The sequence below is a fragment of the Carassius gibelio genome, chromosome A9, assembly GCF_023724105.1.
Source record: "Carassius gibelio isolate Cgi1373 ecotype wild population from Czech Republic chromosome A9, carGib1.2-hapl.c, whole genome shotgun sequence".
NCBI lineage: Eukaryota > Metazoa > Chordata > Actinopteri > Cypriniformes > Cyprinidae > Carassius > Carassius gibelio.
In genome coordinates, this window is record NC_068379.1 from 30,849,474 (window position 1) to 30,871,750 (window position 22,277).

Sequence of the window (22,277 nt, forward strand, 5' to 3'; positions counted from 1 at the left end):
AGAATACTGAAAAAATGTATAGCGGTTTCAACAAAAACATTAAGTAGCACAATTGTTTTTAATATTGATATAATAATAATAAGAAATGTTCAATGAGCACTTAATTAGCATAAATGATTTCTGAACGATCTTGTGACACTGAATACTGGAGTAATGATGCTGGAAATTGAGTTTTGCTTTCGAAGGAATAATTTACATTTTTAAACAAGTTAAAATATAAAACAGTTATTTTAAAATGTAAAAATATTTCACAGGATTACTGTTTCTGCTGTAAATGTTTTGTTTAACCAACCTGAATTACTTGAACTTGTTTAAGTCTTGTTGCATGGACTTGAACTATTTGTGTGGAAAAGTTTTCCTTAATTTAGTTAAGTTCACTGAACAGACTTATTTTTTGAGCGTATGATGAGCCAATCCGCTTAAGTCACGACGTGCATTGAAAGATTCATATCAGAATATTGAAGAAACTTAGATGGGTTCATGTTTTTGCTCTCAAATGTGTTTTGCAACCCTTTATTTATATTATCTATTATATTTTTGCATTATATATTTGCAATCAATAGTGCTTTTTCAGTTTTCTGAAAGTACTGGAATGGTTACAGGTTTTCTGAGCGAGAATGGAACATGAAGCGGGTTTGCAGTTGACTGTTTTTGTGCTGTGGCCGAGATCCTTCTGCCATGGAAGAGTCCAGAATAATAACCTCCATTCAGTGCTTAAAACAGAAAGGACTGGGCCACCTACAACACCGTAATTGACAAATGTAGAAAGTGTACAGAACATAAGTGTTGATTGTGAAAGTCACAATACCCCTGATTATCAAGTTTGTCAGAGGCTCCAATTAAAATGTCCTCTTGCCAGCCAACTGCTGTGCTTGTTAATTCCAAATGGTGAGCCCTAGATCACTGATTAATTTGGAGCCGGTTCTCATCCCGCCACTTCGCCGGTGCTGCATTTAGCCAACAGAAACATTGCAAATTTTAGCATGGCCACTTCATAGTTAGGAGATGACAAATGGGTTTTGATAGCACAGTGAAGTCTTAATTGGTAACTGCGAAGCCGGCTGAAGGCCAGCAGTGTGTCATCTTGTTTGTTTTGGAATAAGTTCATAGAAGCCTCAATGTGCCCTGACAGTTAATGAGTATGGTTTGTGGCAGAGGGGAAGAATAAAGAAAAACTACACTAGATTTAACATGGTAATCTAGCTTCTTAAAACACGTTTCAATTAATGTCGATATATGACTCTTTTGGTATGCAGTCATTGGTTGAAAGTATTATTCACAGAAGTCTTATGTTTGTACAGATTGGCATCGACGGATTCTTTTCCAAACCAGACTCAGATTTTAATTCCACCAGCTCCTTTTCTCCTGATAAAACATTCATCTTTGTTAATAGTCGACCTGTGCATCACAAAGAAATACGTAAGGTAAAGTAACTGCCATATAACCTTAATACTAATTTACCTACATTTATTTGCAGTGTGTAAATTTTATATAATTTGTTTCTGTAAAATGAAATGTCCTTGACTAGCTGTACAAATGAAATATCCCAAACCTTGAACATTCATTCATCCATATATTTGATTATTTGTTATGTTCAGGCTTACATGATATTTAGACTATAGTTCAAAAGTTTGGAGTCAGCAGTTTTTTGTTTTGTTTTTTTAAAGAAAAAAAAAAATAGCTTATTCAGCAAAGATGCGTCAACTGTATTAAACATTAGTAATAATAATAATCAATATTTGAGCACCAATTCAGCTGAAAATTCTAAGTTGCATTCAGAGATAAATAAATTACACAAAATATATATGAAACAGAAAGTAGTATTTTACAATATTACTGTTTTCACATATTTTTTTAATGTTATTAAAATGGGAAAGCGGCGGTTTGCAGATTCTTTATTAAACTGAGCATTGTAGTATTGCTTGAGAAGCATCAGGGTAAATGTGCATTCACAAGAACATTGTGAGTAGCATACAGACACCTGATAAAACTGAAGTGATGCTACAGAACAAGGTACAAATAGTTCTGACTTTCTTTCCTATGTTTTTATACTATGGAAAACTTTGTTCTCTTCATGACAATGTTCCCTTAATCAAACTTTAGCATCGTTTAACAGGAAGGAGTCCAATTGGCGCTGGAGACCATATTATTCTCCTTGTACGGTTACTCTATCGGCGATGATGATCTCAAAGCAGAAAGAAATCACCCTGGCATTAGTTCTGTGGAGGTACCTGAACACACTAATGTAGTAATGACTACACCAACCACAGATAATAGTTTGGACGATCCAGAATTACTTGATAATTCTCTCCCAAATGAAGAGAAACAAGATAGTGAGCTATCCTTGAGCAACATGGCAAACACCAACTCCACTTTGATTTCAGAGGATTGGGTGATCAACAGAAGCTCAAATGATTTTGATAATATTAGTTCCTCATTACCTGCTGACGATGTTGTAATGAACTCTACATCTGATCTAAACTTTGGCTCCCAAAGGCATCTAAGAGTGACAGTGGCCCAGATCAGGAGAGTGAAATACAGTAACTGCTGAGAGCTGGAGCACGGGCAAGGCCTTCTCAAACCAAATCACCGAAGAATGCCTAGAAACTGAAACTCCATGTCCCAAAAACACATGAAGACCTAGCTGGCCAAGCTGACAGCCTACGAGCTGATCAGCAACCGCTCCGTGCGTCAGCACTCGTCTGCCTTTTTGCTGTTTGAGCAAGACACCAGATCGCAGGTCCTCCAGGTGAACCCAAGAGCCAGTCCTCAGGATGTCACAACTGCTGTGAAAGAGAGATGGGAAAGCCTCGGGGAGGAAGACCGCGAGAAGTAAGTTTCCAGATTTTACCCTCGAAGACGCAGTTTCCAGTTGTTGTGATTCACTCTCTGTGTCTAGCAAGAGAAAAATAGATCTGCCACTAGCGTGTGTAAAATATGGATTGGAAAATCTGCCTGGCCTGGTCATGTTGCTACATGAAGTAAGAAGTGATGAAGTGTTTGTATTTTCCAGAAAACTGTGTTTGATTACTTGGTTTGATGGTCACAATAGGCCTGTTTTCCATTGTAAAAGAGGTATTCTATTTTTTTTTCCAAAGAATGCCACATTCTTTCAGTTCCTTCAGGTGCCAGAAGATTCCAGTTCATTCTATACCAGATGAAATCTGACTAATTTATTGGTTGTTTATGAGCCCAAGGAATACTCGGGTTGGATATATGGATCTGTCTTTTTTTTATGACTTTAGACCAGGGGTGTCAAACTCAATTTCTGGAGGGCAGGAGCCCTGCAGAGTTTTGTTCCAACCCTGCTCCAATGTACATACCATGTACTTTTCAAATTAGCCTGAAGGACTTGATTGGTTGGATCAGGTCTGGTTAATTAGGGTTGAAACTAAACTCCAGGAATTGAGTTTGACACCCCTGATCTAGACTGACAGTCAAATGTTCAGACACACCTAATGATTTTTTTTATTTTTTTTATTATTGCTCTTGTCCACATTTAAGAATGATAATCATCAAACTATGAAATAGCACAAATGGAAGAATGGGAAATTTGTAGTGATGAAAATGGTTAACCATTTTCGGACGAAGGCGACTCAGACCTTTGAGTCTGGTTTAGCAAGATGAACGGATCTTTTTTCGAATCATTTCCTTCTTTTTATCAAATATAATTGAAATGTTACGTGTTACTTCCCTAATGTCTACTAGTACTTACGCAAACGTTGATCCAACTACAAACAATACAAAACTATAATGCTATAAGAAACAGAAAAGATTAATTCATTGTTTTCCTGGGTCTTCAGTTTATGATTAGCTCACCTCACCTCTTATCTGACAAGTCTTCGGGTTTGAGTTAACCTATGCAGTCTGAGCCAGAAAAATAATTGATTAGTTCATCTCATGAGTCTTTCAGGTTTGCATCATTTTTTTCCAGGATTTCTTTACTAGTAACTCTACTAGTATTATGTACTAGTTTAATATGAGTAAAAAAATTACCCATTATTATCAGTTATGCTGTCTACACTGGATGCGATATGACAAATCCTGACAGTAAACTGATGCCACGTTCTATTTCTGACGTACTGACACAAAGTACAAATGATTTGCAACGGTCGCTTTGTCACGTCCAATGTAGAAAGTCCAGTGTTTAATATATCTATTAAAAGTGAATTTTGTCAAATACACAATATCGTATAGATGACCTCACAGCAACTTAAAGTTATGCAACTAAAATTTAGGTCTTTTTAATTCTAAGATCTTTGTAATTTCCTAACTTCAGATTAAGACCAAAGGACATCAGAAATACTGTTATCACAGTATCACAAAAAGAGGATATCCCCTCTAAATCACAGCATGCCAAGTCAGCATTATTAAATTAATGGAAATTGTATCTCAGCACTGTTAAGTAACTCATGGAAAAAGACATCTGTATGCTGTTGTACATTAGTGCCGTCTTAAAGATGAAATAGGCCTTATCAGGTGACACGCACTTCTGAGAGTTGCTATATTTACATGGATGCATGTAGCATGGGTTCATCACATATGGGCATGCTGAGCTAAAGGGTCAGAGATTGTTGACATGGATGTTTGGGGGAGGGAGTACCATGCTTGCTATATTTTGGTTGCAGTGGTCTGATGCAGCAATAAAATGCCTGGCACTGATCCAGGGACTCTATATGAACTTGGTTTAGATCCAAAGTGCTCAAACCAAGGGAACATTGCTTTCATTTTGCAATGGTTTATGAGTGTTTGATCCTCATTATGAATACTAGGCTAAAAATACAAAACGGACTCCCTAAATGGCTTTCATTGCGTATGCGAGTGTGCACTGAGGTCCATCTCAGGAGGGAAGAGAGGATGGCGCCTTCATTTTCTGTTGTTTCCACACTCATCTTCTCATTGGAGATATTCTGGTTGGCTAATTGATGTGCATGGCAGTGATATTTCAGTATTGTTGATAGATTAGTTTTTCTTAATATTTTGAATTATTATTATTATTTATTTTAGATTTTCTGTTTTCACTTTAAATTTAGCTGAAGTTAGTAATTTTGGTGTTATTTTGTCATTTATAGATAGATAGATAGATAGATAGATAGATACTGTATAGATAAATATAGATTTTTTTTAGCTAATACTTCAAGTTAAAATTAATTAAAATATTGTTTTGGCAACCAACTAAAATAACTTTTCAACTAGCATGTGTTTTTAATGTTTTAGCTAAGCTTAGTTTAGTTTAGTTAATGTTTATTTTACCAGTAACCATGTTTTTATGGTTTTAGTTTTAGTTAAATAAAATAACCTTGATGCACAGTCTTAATTATGGCTACATTTTGTCTTTCTGTAATGAGATTTGAGGCCATTACATTTGGACACCCAATGAAATCAAAAGGAATTTTGTAATCCAGACATGCGTCATGTGACCTATGAATTTAATTTGCATCGCTTCAACGTCAAGTTAAATTATTATTGTTATTATTAGTTTGTTTTTATACAGGGCCATGATGCTGCAGGTAAATTCTGGCAGTGCTGATGGTAAAATCTGTTTTATGTTTACATAATTTTTTTTTTTAATTAAATTAATTATATGTTGATTAAAAAACATTTCACTTTGCTGGACAGACACAGCTACTGTACTTTTATAGGACCATCAGTCGAGAAATTTGATTTAGTGGCAAAACGATTAAGGTTTTTATAGGAGCCTCACTGAAAAGGGCTCACCAAGGCTGAATTTATTTGATAAAAAATGCAAGAACATAAAAATTGTGAAGTATAATTACAATTGAAATTATGTAATTGACAATGTAATTTATTCCTGTGATGGCAGAGCAAAATTTTCAGCAGCCATCACTCCAATCTTTAATGTTGCATATTTTGTAACATTATAAATATATCATCACTTTTAATCACTTTAATGCATTCTTGAGGAAAAAAAAAAGAAAGAAATCTAATTGACCCCAAAACGTTTGAACACTAGTGTATAAAGTCAAAATAATTATCTGTGGTGCTAATCAAACGTCTTGAAAAATAATGTGCCATTTTTAGTAGCTTCTTTTCAATTTTTTTGTACATGTAAATGTCAACCACGATGCCTGTTCATATATTTTCACTTTGTTCAAGATGCAGACTTAAATCCAAGAGCCCTCAGGTCAAGAACTCATTTCAGTGTACATGGCAGGGGATACCCTCAAGCTTCAACCTTCTGCTCCATCATGAAATCATTTATCTCCCCCATTGGCCCCCTACTGCTTTTCTCTTGCATTCAGCACATTTCATGCCTTTGTCTTCATTTGTCTGGTTTATCAGCATTTGCAAGTTGATTTGCATCTTTTTTCTTGCACCCAAGCTTTAAGCTCCGAAACCATACAGTGCGTTTGAAATTGTGCCCGGTCTATTGTACAGTAGCAAGCTCTGTGCAATGCCACAGCTGTTAATTGGCAAGCCATTCGAGAAACGTCCAGTGGAGGCTCAGGGCTGCATGTTTTAACAGGCCCTCTCCTCCCTCCCTCGCTGCTCTCTGGCCCCCATCTGGTCACAGGTAGCAGATGTTTTTTATCTCGCCTGTTTCTGCACATTTTCTACACTCTGATTTACAGCAGTCCACTTAGATCACTAGAGCAAATTAAATCAAGGTTTCTTGTGTGAATTGAGGATATTTAATTAGTCTTTATTTAGTATTCTTACCAGCCTGCAAATTACTGGACCAAAAGCAGTAGCAGTCTTCTTTCTTGTATATGTATATATACAGGTGCTGGTCATATAATTGGAATATCATCAAAAAGTAGATTTCTCTTATTCCATTCAAAGTGAAACTTGTATATATATTCATTCATTACACACAAACTGATATATTTCAAATGTTTATTTCTTTTAATGTTGATGTTAATAACTGACAAGTAAGGAAAATCCCAAATTGAGTATCTCAGAAAATTTGAATATTGTGAAAAGGTTCAATATTGAAGACACCTGGTGCCAGACTCTAATCAGCTGATTAACTCAAAACACCTGCAAAGGTCTTTAAATGTTCTCTCAGTCTAGTTCTGTAGGCTACACAATCATGGGGAAGACTGCTGACTTGACAGTTGTCCAAAAGACGACCATTGACACCTTGGACAAGGAGGGCAAGACACAAAAGGTCATTGCAAAAGAGGCGGGCTGTTCACAGAGCTCTGTGTCAAAGCACATTAATAGAGAGGCGAAGGGAAGGGAAAGATGTGGTAGAAAAAAAGTGTACAAGCAATAGGGATAACCGCACCCTGGAGAGGATTGTGAAACAAAACCCATTCAAAAATGTGGGGGAGATTCACAAAGAGTTGACTGCAGCTGGAGTCAGTGCTTTAAAAAACCACTATGCACAGACATATGCAAGACATGGGTTTCAGCTGTCGGATTCCTTATGTCAAGCCACTCTTGAACAACAGACAGAGTCAGAAGCGTCTAAAGACAAAAAGGACTGGACTGCTGCTGAGTGGTCCACAGTTATGTTCTCTGTTCTGAAATTTTGCATTTCCTTTGGATATCAGGGTCCCAGAGTCTGGAGGAAGAGAGGAGAGGCACACAATCCATGTTGCTTGAGGTCCAGTGTAAAGTTTCCATAGTCAGTGATGGTTTGGGGTGCCATATCATCTGCTGGTGTTGGTCCACTGTGTTTTCTGAGGTCCAACGTCAACACAGCGGTATACCAGGAAGTTTTAGAGCACTTCATGCTTCCTACTGCTGACCAGCTTTATGGAGATGCAGATTTCATTTTCCAACAGGACTTGGCACCTGCACACAGTGCCAAAGCTACCAGTACTTGGTTCAAGGACCATGGTATCCCTGTTCTTAATTGCGAGCAAACTCGCCTGACCTTAACCCCATAGATTTTCTTTATTGTGAAGAGGAAGATGCGATATGTCAGACCCAAGAATGCAGAAGAGCTGAAGGCCACTATCAGAGCGACCTGGGCTCTTATTACACCTGAGCAGTGCCACAGACTGATCTTATGTCTGAATTATCTTTATGATTACTTTTTTCCATGTATTAGTATAACAATGAAGTAATACATTTTAAACAAAACTGGAGGTAAGGGAACAAACCTACAATTTCTTTTTTTAATCATAAGTAAAAAAAAAGAAAAAAAAACTATCTTATATTTTAATTTCTTTAAAAGTTGCCGTACTTTTGCATTGGTTGCATTATGGGACAGTTTTTTTTAAACAATATTAAAATTGTTTTGTATTTTAATATTAAAAAATGTTTCTTATTATTTGGATCATTATTAATGAGCAAATAAAAATAAACAAAAAATTAAATATGAGAAGAAATTCACATTGTCTACGAAACCATGCGTTAAGCCAGTGTTATTAAATTTTCCTTTAATTTTAAAGTTTTAGTAATTTTGTTTTATTTTTTCAATTGTATTATTATTTTTTAAATATGCCTCCTGTATGTTGTTTTAGATATTTATTTTACTTTTTTCACTTTTAGTTTTTTGTACATTGAGTTCAACTAAATGAAAATTAGAAACGTGAAATAAAGTAAGTTTAAGTTTTTAAAGGTTCTTTTATGTCAAGTAATTTTTATTTCAGTCTTCTGTTTTTACCCAGCCTAATTTAGTTTGGAGTTAATTATAAGAACCCTCCTTCAAACATTTAAGCATATGCCTAAATAAAAGTGTTTTTAAGATCATGAGAAACAAATTCACTCCAAAATGTTGATCAAGTGTTATTTCCAAACACATTCAAACAGTTACAACAAAGAAATACAAAATGTACAAGAAGGACTGTAACAAATACAGGTTCTTCCATCACATCCCATCTTAGGTATGAAAGCAAGGCAGAAAAGTCTCTGAACGCCTACAACCTTCAAAGGAAGAGGGCAGCAGAGGGCGGTGACCAGTGCGGAGAGGGCAAGAAGCAGATGAGTGCCGAGTCTTCATTGAACAAAGCTCAAGGCATGAAGCGCAAGGCCCCCCTCGCCAACCAGCAGGCCCTGGACAAACTCTTGTCCTCTCAGCCCTCGAGTAAGAGGAGCCCTGCCAACCTCTCCAAACCCCTCCCGTTCAGGATTGCAACCCTCAAGCAGAGTCTTAACCTCCTCTCCTATCTGAACAGCTCGAGTGCACAGGGCCTCAGGCTTGTAAACCGCTTGGCTTCTCAAGGTGCCTGGGTCGTTTTGTGCGGCGGAAAACACATGTTGTTGAACCCGTTTCGAGTGGAGGAAGCCTTGCTGTTTTAAAGACTTCTGGAGAATAATATACTTCCAACCGTGAGGCTGCAGACCCCTGTACCACTGACAGATGGGTAGCCTGTCTCTTTTTCTCACCTAATGATGACATTCTGGATGTGTACGATCTGTAATGTAATTGTAAAAACATGTAAAAATAAGGATTTTAGTATGCATAAATGCATTCATTTAGAATTACAATATATGAGTAATAGCTGCATTAATCCACTCTATTCTAAATTGCAGTACTTAATCGACTCATTAATATTTATGTTTGCATATTAACATACACTTTCTTTCCCAGGGTGCTTGATGGGTCAGAGCACATGGATGTTCTCCTGAACATGGAGAAAGACAGTCCCTGCTTTAATGTAGACATCTTCTTCACTGATCCTAGGCTTGTGGCAAATGGTTTTGAGATTAGGATGATTCCAGGTAACACTCATAAAGGGGGGTGAAATGCTCGTTTTCACTCAATATCCTGTTAATATTGAGTACCTATAGAGTAGTACTGCATCCTTCATAACTCCAAAAAGTCTTTAGTTTTATTATATTCATAAGAGAAAGATAGTCTGTACCGATTTTTCCCGGAAAAACACGACTGGCTGGAGGCGTGATGTGTGGGCGGAGCTAAAGAATCACGAGCGCCAGTAGGCTTTTGCGTTGAGAGCGTTTGGAAGTTCCACTTTGTCGTCTTTTTTTTTTTTTTAAGCTGTACATGTGGAAAGTGCAGTTTCATGACAACATCGCATGTTGTTTACTTGATGTGCTTACACGCCGATAGCTAAGTTAACAACACAGAGATATTTGAAGCAGTTTAACTCACCGCATGCGGTTCCAACACACGATCGTGACCCTTTTTAGTTGGGACTGCATTATCCTTAAGAAATAAACGATGTGCAAATCCGGCGTCAAACTGGGCCTTGTTTGTAAAACAAGCATCTTCGAAAGAACAAACACTTGCACAACTCTGTTGATGCTCTGTAAAAATAAACTCCATCCACTGGTCCCTTAATGTTGTTTCTCTTTTGGTAATCTGTGCAGGGTTGTCTTGCCCTGGCAACCAAAAACACACTCCTTTTGTGACATTTCGCGACGCTCTCGCTCTGATCAGTGAACGTCTGTTGTGCTCTCAGTGCTCTGCTCTACGGGAGTGCGCACTCTTCCGGCAGAAGTGCCCTTAGGACCCATATAAGGAAATTCCGCTCCATCTAACGTCACACGGACCCATACTCGAGAAAAACTTTCCGAAACTTGTGACAAACTGGAAGGAGTATTTTTGGAACAGAAATACTCCTTCAAACGTACAACTTAATTTTTGAAACTTTGTCCATGTTTAGCATGGGAATCCAACTCTTTAACAGTGTAAAAAACTCAGTATGCATGAAATAGCATTTCACCCCCCCTTTAAATTTATTTAACACAGCCCCCCCCCCCCCCACCCCCAATGAAATAAAATATAAATTAAGCAGCATTAATGTTTTCAACATAATAATAAGAAATGTTACCCGAGCACCAAATCAGCATATTTGAATGACTTTTAAAGGGTCATGGAACACTAAAGACTGGAATAACAGCTGCTGAAAATTCCACTTTGCCATTTCAAGAATAGATGACATTTGAAAATATATTAAAATATTATGTTTTATGTTCTATTTAATTAGCGATAGACTGATATATTGTGCAGTATTTGATCAATATTCTGAAATGTTGTGCAACATTATGTTCATATTATCATATAATGTATATACTGGCATTATATCAGCTCGACTTCCACTCCAACATTCAAAACAATCTGCTCCCTCAGGCAAAACATGAAAATTACATTCAACTTATTTCACAAAGCTCGCAACTCTAGTCTAGAACACTACAAAAAAGAAAAAAAGGAACGGTCTGTATATCAACACCCTTTAAATGCTGTTCAGCCAATCCATCATACTTGTTTAATAAATATAACTCTATAAAAGAGTCATGATCATGGAAAAAAACAATGTTTGACATTTCACAGGGTTTTATTTGATTTGGACTTACTGTTCCTCCTCCATAGACATGGTCTGTTTGTGTGCTTTGGAGCCGGTCACCAAATTTAAACAATTGTCTACGTTTCACTTTTCCATTACATATGCATCCCTGCACAATTTGCAAAAGGTCTCATTTTAAATGGAGTGAACTACTTCTTTATAGGCATTGGAAAATATCATTCAACTTCCAATATATGATGATAATGCTTAATTTGTAGTTTTTAATAACTTTTAATATCCATGCTATTACCTTAGAGATGTTAATTCCCGCTACGCCGAGTGATGAAGTCATTGTTTATACAAATTGCTTAAGTGGAAAGTGCTGTGTCAGCACTTCTATTCCCTTTCACAGCTCAGTGTATAATAAGAGATAGTTTTAAAAAGAGGGGGCTTGATTCTAAGGGATCGGTCCATTTCCTGTATGACGATGGTCATTTTGTGTGTTCACGTGAAATCACACTATACTTTCATGTGTTATGGACTGGGAGGGATTCTTAATTACTCATTTTTTTTTTCTTTGCCAGGTTTCTCTTGAGAAAATGTGCCTTTATTAATTCAAGAGTCATGCTGTTTAAAGGTCTCTAGGATTGTCCAATTTGATTTAACAAAAGTTGGACCCACTGGACATCATTAATGCCACAGTTCACAAATTGTTTTGAAATGTCAAATATAACGGCTTGAATAACAGGATTACAGTCAATTATTTCTGACAGAATTGCTTGTGTCTGATTAGTGAAGAATGAAAATAATGTGTTTGCTTTAATGTTTTCGTTGGAATTTTTTAGATGCCTTTTAATATTATAAAAACAGGTAACTGCAGGGGTTTCTCAGTGTGCCAATACTGCATAATCATTACCTCACTTTCTAAAATTATTGTAAAAGGAATATTAATGTAACCACCTGTAATTTTGCATATTTTTAAGTAAGCAATGAGGTACAAACAGCCACTTGAGCCATGGCATCAAGTGCCTCATTGATTTCATACAGTACTTAATAAATCCCTGTGTTCACAAATTATTAGTTTTTAGTGTTTTATGTATTTATATTAGAGGTGGGCATAGATAATTTTTTTTAATCTAGATTAATCTCACTGTGATCTTGAAATGAATCTAGATTAATCTAGATTAAAATGGCTCACTCGAATTGTGCCGACGGCTTTCAGAATATGTGTGTTACCCAAATAAAATTGACAAACAGTAAGTCTTTGAGAAGGGGTTTATCAAGCTAGATGGTGCATTAGAAATGTACATCTCTTGTTTCCAAAATGCATCACAAACTGCTTGAAAAAGCTGTAAACTAATTCCACATTGCACAAGCGGGGACCCGGTGAAGGTTGTACCAGTGGGCCCTGTTTGAAATTGTCTAATTTGTATGTTCGTTTATTTTTATTTATTTGTGCTATTTACACAATGTTTAAGTTTTTTTCAAGTTTGTAGGTGTCAAGGTACAGAAACTAAATAATTAATGTAAAAAAGCACTGGATAGTCTTCAATGTAAAAATGAAATATACAATGAAAACTTCATTTATTCAGACACCTTCAACATTTCTCACATTATTACAGTTTTGCTATATATATATAAAAAATATATATCTGGTGTCTGAATAATTTTTGGTTTGACTGTTAAAACTACAAAGTAGTCAAGAGCAGTGAATGATTTTCATTTTCATTTTTACTTGGATTAACATTACAGCAGCCAGTAGCTAAATTAGGCTCGGTCCCTTTAAGACACGATGAACACATCCAATATAATACACATCCCATTTTTCCTCAACCGTTTACTTTCACTTAAGAAATAACTGATAGTTTTTTCGAGCATAATTTCCAAGATAGATATTTTGAAATATTTTGTATGTATTTGTCGGCACAAGAGCAAAAATAAGCAAATTCGATGTTCAAGTGTTTTGATCAAAACACTTGAAAACGCTTATTTTTAGTGTCTCGAGAAGCCTTCTCTGCATGAGCCCTGAACACCAGAACACCGCGAGCACTGAATCGGGCTCTTTCACATCTTGTTGTTTGTTTCAAACTGCGATTTGTATTTGTTTGTTCCGGTGCAGGAGGGACTTCGAGGAGAACTTCGCAGAAGAGAGCTCGGTTCAGTGTCGCTGTCCGTTAGGCTGGCCTCAGCCAGTCGGTTATATAAAATATCAAGTCATTATAAGTGAAAGTCATTATAGCTTGCTTAGTATAGACCCAGCTCCCAACCCAACTTTGAGAATACATCAACGGAAATATTTTTTTATTAACGCAGCACGTTAACGGCGATAACGGCCCACCACTAATTTATAAACACTGAACAAAATTATAAATGCAATAATTTTGTTTTTGCCCCCATTTTTCATGAGCTAAACTCAAAGATTTAAGACTTTTTCTATCTACACAAAAGGCCTATTTCTCTTAAATATTGTTCACAAATCTGTCTAAATGTGTGTTATTGAGCTAAGATAAGTTCATAAAATTAGATATTAATGCATTTTCATTAATATTTTCAAAGCAACATTAATATAAACTATCGTTCAAAAGTTTGGAGGAGTCTCTTATGCTCTCCATGGCTGCAGTTATTTGATCCAAAATGCAGTAAATCTGTAATATTGTGAAACTGTTACAGCTTAAAATACAAACCTGATTCCAAAAAAGTTGGGACACTGTACAAACTGTGAATAAAAACAGAATGCAATGATGTGGAAGTTTTAAATTTCAATATTTTATTCAGAATACAACATAGATGACATACCAAATGTTTAAACTGAGAAAATGTATCATTTTAAGGGGAAAATAAGTTGATTTTAAATTTCATGGCATCAAAACATCTCAAAAAAGTTGGGACAAGGTCAAGTTTACCACTGTGTGGCATCCTCTCTTCTTTTTATAACAGTCTGCAAATGTCTGGGGACTGAGGAGACAAACTGTTCAAGTTTAGGAATAGGAATGTTGTCCCATTCTTGTCTAATACAGGCTTCTAGTTGCTCAACTGTTTTAGGTCTTTTTTGTCGCATCTTCTACCAAATGTTTTCTATGGGTGAAAGATCTGGACTGCAGGCAGGCCATTTCAATACCCGGATCCTTCTTCCACTCAGCCACAATGTTGTAATTGATGCAGTATGTAGTCTCGCATTGTCATGTTGGAAAATGCAAGGTCTTCCCTAAAAGAGATGACGTCTGTGCTTCTGGATCATGTATATTGCTTCTTTTTTGACCTATAGTGTTTTAGCCGGCAACGGCGAATGGCACGGTGTATTGTGTTCACCGAAAATGTTTTCTGGAAGTATTCCTGAGCTCATGTTGTGATTTCCATAACAGTAGCATTCCTGTATGTGATGCAGTGCCGTCTAAGGGCCCTAAGATCACGGTTTTTCCAATATGGTTTTCCGGCCTTGATCCTTATGCACATAGGGCCCTATTTTAACGATCTAATCGGAAAGTGTAAAGTGCACGGTGCAAGTGCACTCATGGTGTGTCCAAATCCACTTGTGCTATTTTAACGATGGAAAAACTGTTGCCTCTCCCGGGTGCATGGTCTAAAAGGGTTGTCCCTATCCTCTTAATGAGTAATGGGTGTTTTTGGGGCGTAACGTGCAATAAACCAATCAGAGTCTCATCTTCCATTTCCTTTAAGAGCCAGTTGCACTCGTACCATGATGGCTTTGAACACACGCCTGAACTCACCTCTTTTTTAAACCAGCACGCCCATGGGCGCAAAAATTAGCGCAAATGCATTTGCTAATTAAGCAGCGTGGCACTGTTCCAGATTCTCTGAATCTTTGGATGATATTATTCACTGTAGATGATGATAACTTCAAACTCTTTGCAATTTTTCTCTGAGAAACTCCTTTCTGATATTGCTCCACTATTTTTCACTGCAGCATTGGGGGAATTGGTGATCCTCTGCCCATCTTGACTTCTGAGAGACACTGCCACCCTGAGAGGCTCTTTTTTACACAGTCATGTTGACCAATATATATTATATTTGACCAATTTATTGTTATATTACATAACATACAGAGAAAAGAGATTATATTTAGTTATATTTTAACTAATTTATGTAATGTCAAAGCTGACTGACCTAAGGCATGGTATTGGCGGCCCGAGGGCTACGAGTCAAACTCTATAACCACTAGGCCATAACTTCCATGTTTATATGTATGGATGCCCAGGCTCTATTGTTATGGTGATATGCACTCTTAAAGAAAAAGTGCTTTTAATCATTTTCCCCTTAAAAGTTACTTTTTTCCATTATTCTGACCCTTTAAGTTAAGTTTGATAATGACAAGCAGAATCAATTAAATATCTTATATCCAACACTGAAAAATAAAAAAATTAGCAGATAACTGATGTTCTAATAATTCTATATTGTGCAAACAGTTTATAATCGGTTTAGAATCTGCTTATTTTGTAATTTTGTCCTCTCTCTAAGGAGTTTGCCATCTTAGTCCTCATTTGACCTTTATTTTGCCTGTTGTTATGGAATGCACTTAAGACTTCCCCCTCAGCCCTTTTCCTGTAAAATGTCGTGTTGGCACTGGTAAGGGTCATCATGGCTGAAGCTGGCTCGCTGCCTGAGCTTTTGCCAGCACAGTACATTTGCAATAAAGTGTGGTGCTGTGGAGAAAAATTGCCCTTTACAAAAGGGAATCGTTTCTGAGCCAACTTCAGAGATTTGGCAAAAACATGCACCAGATTTCTAACCTTTTCAAAACCCCAAAGTATTAAACCTTGGCGCAAAACATACCATGTACTGTTTGTCCTACAAATGTGAATTATACCTCAAATTGTTCAGCTTGTTGAGGAGATGTGTACAATTTCATTTGCAAATGATCAGATTTATACCTGGTTGATAATAAAATTGCTGGGAGAAATCCTGTCTCGCATTGAACAGAATATCATAGAGTCTTGCAGTGTTGTTATTGTTAGCTAAAACTAAACTATAAAAAATTGTTTTTTTTGTCAATTGTTAATAAAGCTTTCAAAAATAAGAATTAAATTAATTATACAAAATGTACAATTATAAATGTTGCCCATGGCATCTAGCTGAAAATAAGTTTAAAATTACTAAAACTCAAGCCGAAAAAAGTTAAAAGAAATAATAAACATATAAATTTAAAATATAAAAAAGACAAAAGCACATATAGCACATATAGCAAATATAAAAATATGAATAAATTCTACAATAGTATAGAAATAATATTAAAATAACACTGATGTGAAGCTGTCTCATTTGACTTGGCCTGTAGTAAGAAACGTCCTAGCGATCCCCCAAAACACCCTAGCAACCACTTAGCAATGCCCTGGTGAAATAAATAATAAACATTTAGTACTTGCAATGGGAAAGTCACTTTTGGAGTGTCTATTCAATATGTATTATATTGCCAATAATATAATTTTGTAAGCATGGCAGATCAAGTCATGTTTCTTTCTAAAGTGCATAGGGAAGGAGAAAATGTTTTGTTTGTGCTTCCTTGATGACCTTTCCATACATTTCACCTCTTCATTGAGATGCATCTAGGGAAAAGCAATCATCTTTAAATCATCTGTTGAAAACCTCCTCCACTTTGGTTTTTCTTTCCAGTCCACAAAGACATAGTAATAGCGTAATTTGGTGCAATGCCCATCTGACTTGGTTTCTACCCAGCGTGTAAATCACAATATTTATTTATTATTTTTTCCTGGAGAATGTTGTACTTGGAGTTTATTAATCCTTGCTTGTTGCTTATCTTGGCCAGGTTCCTCATCTTCTGAGAGGCATGTTGAAGTGACGGGCATGGCCGACTGCATGCCTTTCTTCGGGATAGGAGACCTCAGGGAGATCCTGCAGACTATAAAGGTCCAGGATGCAAAAACCATGGAGCAATGTAGACCTCTCAAAGTCTCAAACTACCTAGAGGTAGTTTTTAATGATCCATTTTTAATTTGCTGCCACTTTATCAAAATACGAGCACATTTGGAGAGTTTAATAAAAGGATGAAAATTAAATGAAAATGTACTCCCCCTCAGGTCATCCAATATGTAGATGAGTTTGTTTCTTTATTGGAGCAGATTTAGAGAAATGTACTGTAGCATTACACTTGCTCACAGATGGATCTTTGCAGTGAATGGGTGCTGTCAGAATGAGAGTTCAGACAGGTGATAAAAACATCACAATAATTTACAAGTAATCCACACGACTCCATCTTGTGAAGTGAAAAAAGCTGGATGTTTGTAAGAGACAAATTCATCATCAAACGTCATGTTAAAATACAACTCCTCTATCCAAAGTCATCTCGTCTGAATCAGGTGAGAAAAATGCCCAGATCAAGCACTGTTTATAAGCAAAAACGGTTCTAATAAAACATGGTTATGGATTTTAACGTGAGAGGACAACAGGGGATGGACTTTTTCACTGGAGGCAGTGTTATTATGGAATAAGGACTTGAATTTTGCCCAGAAGTGATGGTTTAAAGTTAAAATGCCAAATCAAACACGCAACTTTACACTTGATGTTCAAGTGTACAAGATGTTCATTTATGGACGTGTGGATTATTGTGATGTATTTATCAGCCATTTTGACGGCATCCATTTACTGCAGAGAATTTCCTGAGGGTGACATATTAACATTTTTGTGTGAACTATTTATTTAATAATATTAGACTGGAGTTAGTATCTGTAAATGAGTTCAGAGTTTGAAAGGAAGAGGACGAAGAGTCGGCTTTACTGCTGACGACTTTAATTACAAAAAATAAATAAAACAAAGACGGTGCTCATCAGCAGCGGGTTTCTCTCTCGTTCTACTCCTGTTTCTCCTGGCGTTAAATACTCTCTCCACGCCACATCACTGGCCGCCCCTCTCCCTCCATCTCCTGAGACAGGACTGCACCAAGCCCCCTGTCCGACGCGTCTGTCTGCAACAGAAAAGGGAGAGAAAAATTAGGAGCGTGTAACAAAGGCCCGCCACATAGGGCAGCCTTCACTTGGGTAAAGGCCTGCTGACATGGCTCCATCCACTGGACTGGATCAGGCGCCTCCTTTTTAGTAAGATCAGTCAAGGGACTGGTGAGGTCTGAATAATTAGTCACAAACCGTCTATAATATCCCGCCAGACCCAAGAACTGTCTTACCTCCTTTTTGGTCTTGGGACGCGGACAGGTTGCAACCGTGGCTGTCTTATAAATTTGGGGATGCACCTGTCCATGCCCCAAGTGAAAGCCCAGATACCTTACTTCCACACGCCCAACCGCACACTTCTTCAGGTTGGCCGTGAGTCCAGCCCCTCTCAGCGACTTCAAGACGGCCCTCAAATGCTGCATATGCCACTGCCAATCATTACTAAATATAATGATGTCGTCCAGATAGGCAGCGGCATAAGCAGCATGGAGTCGCAGGATCTTGTCCATGAGCCGCTGGAAGGTGGCTGGAGCCCCGAACAAGCCGAACGAAAGGGTAACGAATTAATGTAAACCAAACGGCATTGTGAAAGCTGTCTTTTCTTTGGATAATGGAGACAAGGGGATCTGCCAATATCCCTTCATAAGGTCCAACGTTGAATAAAAGCGAGCCGTGCCGAGCCGATCAAGAAACTCGTCAACCCGCTGCATTGGATACGCTTCAAATTTCGACACAGCATTCACCTTGCGTTAGTCCACACAGAAACGGACCGAGCCATCCGTTTTTGGAACCAACACTATTGGGCTCGCCCAGTTGCTGTTGGACTCTTCTATTACCCCCATTTCAAGCATCGCTTCCAATTTAGCCTGAACTCCCTTTTTCTTATGCTCAGGCAAACGATACGGCCAGCTGCGAACTACCATGCCCGGTTGCGTCTCGATATGGTGCTGAATTAGGTTTGTACGGCCAGGTAGGGGCGAAAACACGTCGGCAAATTCAGCCTGCAACTTCATGATGTCAGTGAGCTGGGACGGCGAAAGGTGATCTCCCCCTGGGGCCAGGGTGAGGGATTGCATTTTGACACCCGCCTCTGGCCCAAGATCGTCCTCTCCACTAATCGCCGTCACCAAAATCACCGGCTTGTATCCAATGCCCCCGGTTGAATCAGGCTTTGATGGATCGAGGTTTGGTTACATCCTGAATCCACCTAGGCCGGATAAATACCCTCCTTGATACTCACAGTTATTTGGTATTCGCCGGCCTGACCAGGGGTGACCGGGACCCGGATCATTGTCCTCACATCCATCATTGGACACCTGTCCACAAAATGGTCCGGATCCCCGCAACGCCAACAGGCCAGCCCAAACCTTCCCCCTGCCCCAGCGACGGGGAGTGGGCCAAACGATTGGCGTGGAGAGAGCGGTCATCAGTCCCGCTGGGTGGGGATCTGGAACCCGCGAAGGATCCCTGGTCCGTCCCGGGGTGGGACACGATGAGGGCTGGGTTGCCAGGATCTAAGGAGAGGGACAGGGCGAGAGAGAGAAGGAGGGGGGAGAGGGGAAGAGAGAGAGGTAAAGGGTAGGGGTTCGCCGACCCCTGGGCACGCAACCATGTGGTCCTCCGGTGGCAATGGACCCACTCGGCCGTCTTCTTGGGTAGGCGAGTGACGAACTGCTCCAGTACCACCAGGTCAATGAGATGCTCCACGTCACTTCCCTCAGCCACTTGCGGCAGGAGTCCCGGAACTGTTGGGCCATCGCGAAGGGCTGACCGGCTTCCCCCAAGTCCAGGGACCGGAAGCGTTGGCGATGTTGCTCGGGGGACCGGCCGACCCGCTGGATGATGGCCCTCTTCAGGTTGTCGAAGACCAGGAGGTTCGCCAGCGGGAGCTATTGAGCGGCCACCTGGGCTTCACCGGAGAGCAGGGGGATGAGGCGCATTGGCCACTGTTCGTGGGGCCACCCACACGCCTCCGCCGATTTCTGGAACAGCTCCAGGAACGCTTCTGGATCATCCTGGGGTACCACCTTGTGCATCGGCAGATGCATGGGCACGGCGGGCGACCCGGGCGGTCTCGGCGCGAACCTCCCAATCGATCCAGCTCCGGAACCTCTCGCAGTCCTCCTGCTGGGCCTGGACGGTGGCCTGGAACCGCCTCTCCTGGTCGGTCCTCAAGTCCTGGTGTTGTTCGCAGTGCAGGACCGCGAGGGGGAGATGATGTCCGCAAGCGGCGTGGAGGACAGGCTTTGCATGGCGGCGGCGGTCCTTCTTCCTTCCCGGCTTTCGGCACCAGTGTAAATGAGTTCAGAGTTCGAAAGGAAGAGGACGAGGGGTCGGCTTTACTGCTGACGACTTTAATTACAAAAAAAAACATAAAACAAAGACGGTGCCTCTCGCACCATAAACAGATAACTCTGTTCGTTCTACTCCTGTTTCTCCTGGCGTTAAATACTCTCTCCACGCCAATTACTGAAATAAGAGACAGGTTTTGATTATTTCCGTTCAGCCCGCTCACTCACCGTTCATCTCCCAATTCTCTCTCCGGCTGCAGACTTCGCTAAACCATGCCTCCACCTCCACAGTATCTTTTTAGCTTCTTTTTTGCTTTAAAAAACCCCTCTTTCTCTCACTTTTTCTTTTAGAGTAAAGCTGTGAGACTAGCTAGACAGTTACCTCTGAACCTCTCCAGAGCTGATGTTACAAACACTTTGCAGAATGAAACGGGATCTTGAAGAAGAAAGTTGGATCTGCATTCATGGATAACCATTTTTTCATGATCTGGTTACTGTTCCTGAAACTGAGCAGGAAACTCTGCAAATCATGTCTCATTATTGTTAAGGATTTCAAGGACTTTGTTGTAAGACCCTATTGGCACTCTAACATTTATTATACCATATATGAAAGTCTTCATTTGGAATTATAAATGTTTGTCTTGTTGATTTAAAGTTTCATTCATGACTTGAGGGATTAATACTTACTAAACAGGATTCTTAATGTTTAATCAAGATTCGTATTGTATGTATTCACCATTTAGCATCACCATTTTATCTTCCATAATATATGCAAATATAATAGCTGTAATTATAACGCATTACATAGATACTTCAGTCCAGAAATGACAGTGATGGGTCATGAGTAATTTAACTTTTTATGAACGATTTTATGATGGCAAAGCTAAAGAATTGTGAATAATCAATTATGACACATTAAGATTTTGAAACCATATTTCAGGGATGTTAATTTATGTACTTTGCTTTTCTGTCTTAATTTTTTGTCGGAAAATTAGACATTGCAGGTAATGAAGGAAAGGGCAAGTGCTCGACTTTAAAAGTTTGCCTTGTTGACTTTTGATTAGAAAAGAAAACAAGCCAGAACTACTGACCCCAAAAGCAGATGCCAGTGAACCACAAAATTGAATGCAGTGTGGTTGTAAATTCACTCTCTGCCAAAAATCAGCATCTTAAATGCTGATCATGTAAGTCGGCACTCGGGGCCCATAAAGCCAAAAGGGGAGGGCTCTAGGGTTTACCGAAAAGTGTGCAGTCACAGTCAGGGACCCCCAATTACCAGTTGAAAATAAGGCTCAGATGTTGTGAAGTTTTAACAGTTGCTCCCCTGTAGCCATATGGTTTGTGGTTTTTTAGTGTTTGATCAGTTCCACGAACTGCATTTTAACCTCTGGGGGCCCAGTAATTAATTTTCATCTTCTACAGAAGACATGGGTCTACAATTTTGACTCTTAATTTTTAGTTTTTAAACAAATGAATCCCTTTATTCAGAAAGACACGGATCAGTAAAGGATTTAAAGGGTTAGTTCACCCTAATATTAAAATTATGTTATTAATAACTCACCCTCATGTCGTTCCAAATTCATAAGATATTTTAGATTTAGTCAGAGAGTTTTCTGTCCCTCCATTGAAACTGTGTGAACGGTATACTGTCCATGTCAAGAAAGGTAAGAAAAACATCTTCAAAGTAGTCCATGTGACATCAGAGGGTCAGTTAGAATTTTTTGGAGCATCGAAAATACATTTTGGTCCAAAAATTGCAAAAACTACGACTTTATTCAGCATTGTTTTCTCTTCCGGGTCAATGAGGGTGAGTCATTAATGACATAATTTAAATTTTTGGGTGAACTATCCCTTTAATATTACAAAAGATTTCTATTTGAAATAAATGCTGTTCTTTTCAA

At 38.7% G+C, this 22,277-nt stretch overlaps 1 pseudogene; it reads left to right on the plus strand.

Moving 5' to 3' along the window:
• Positions 1-1,941: 1,941 nt before the first annotated feature.
• LOC128020190 (PMS1 protein homolog 1-like) lies at positions 1,942-20,923 on the plus strand (annotated as a pseudogene).
• The last annotated feature ends 1,354 nt before the right edge of the window (positions 20,924-22,277 follow it).